The sequence below is a fragment of the Chiloscyllium plagiosum genome, unplaced genomic scaffold (genome assembly GCF_004010195.1).
Source record: "Chiloscyllium plagiosum isolate BGI_BamShark_2017 unplaced genomic scaffold, ASM401019v2 scaf_10494, whole genome shotgun sequence".
In the NCBI taxonomy this organism is placed as follows: Eukaryota; Metazoa; Chordata; class Chondrichthyes; order Orectolobiformes; family Hemiscylliidae; genus Chiloscyllium; species Chiloscyllium plagiosum.
In genome coordinates, this window is record NW_025215260.1 from 33,711 (window position 1) to 34,904 (window position 1,194).

At 53.5% G+C, this 1,194-nt stretch overlaps 1 long non-coding RNA gene across 1 annotated transcript in view; it reads left to right on the forward strand.

Moving 5' to 3' along the window:
* The first annotated feature begins 96 nt into the window (after positions 1 to 96).
* Positions 97 to 1,194, forward strand: part of LOC122548238 — a 2,875-nt gene continuing 1,777 nt past the window's right edge. The window contains exon 1 of the long non-coding RNA XR_006311195.1: positions 97 to 777. This is a non-coding gene — a long non-coding RNA (uncharacterized LOC122548238). The remainder of the gene's footprint in view (positions 778 to 1,194) is intronic.

Here is a 1,194-nt window from a genome sequence, read left to right on the forward strand (position 1 = left end):
ACCTCTCCTCTCCTCTCCTCTCCTCATCTCTCCTCACCTCCCCTCTCCTCTCCTCTCCTCTCCTCTCCTCTCCTCTCCTCTCCTCTTCTCCTCTTTTCTCTCTCTCTCTTAGGCGCCCAAAATGGCTGGCCCCCTGCCCATACCAAGACTGGGCCCTGCTGTCCAGGCTGTAGTTAAACTCCTCTGCCAGTAGAGAGTTCACTCCAACCTGTCAAGTCCCCTCCAGATTCTCTCTTTGAAAGAGATCACGGAAGGGGATGGTGAAACTCAGGATCAGCCGTGATGGTGGATCACCTCAATGAGTCGATTGGTCTCCTCTCCCTCCTCTTCCTATCCAGGTATCCCCGGCTGTTCAAATGTTCGCTTTATGCCTCTTCGCTTTCACAAAAGTCCTACGTTAGTACCTGCTTTCGCTAACTGAAAGTAATCCGAAGAGGATTTTGGCTTTTACGAGAAAAGGCAAACTGTTTCCTCTATAAACGAATGTTTCTTCGCTTTTTACCATTTCGGTTTACAAAAGGTTTCATAGGAACGCTGCACTTTCGGATAGCGGGGATGGGGGGGGGGCTACCTGTATGGAGGCCCCTCCCATCAAGCCCCACCAGCCAAGATGGTGGTTACAGCTGAGCAGCCCCACCCCCGCCCGACTCTCTACTTGCTGCCTCATGTGACACGCGTGTTCCTTTTCCCTACGCGTGCAGGGCCCTGGAGGAGTACATGAACGACTCTGTAAACTACGTGATCACGGCAGAGGAGTGGGATGACCGATTTGACGAGGTGAGATGGGAGGGGTGTGTTTCATATCTCTGAGCAGACAGCGGTGAACGTGGCGTTGAGAGCTCAGACCGCTGCTTCACACGCAGTCCCTTCGTTACTTTCAAAACTTGGTACATCCTTTTATCAAGAGATTCCAGTCACAGGCATTCCCCACCTGAAGAATAATACCACTGCTGGCTTCATTGTGCAGAATTAGGCTTTTGTGAGAATGGAGACACACCGTGGAAGTTTTTAGTTTGGCTTTAACCAGGCAGGTCTTCCTTCAGCACTGACCCTCCGACAGTGTGGCACTCCCTCGGCACTGACCCTCCGACAGTGCAGCGCTCCCTCGGCACTGACCCTCCCACAGTGTGGCACTCCCTCGGCACTGACCCTCCGACAGTGCAGCGCTCCCTCGGCACTGACCCTCCCACAGTG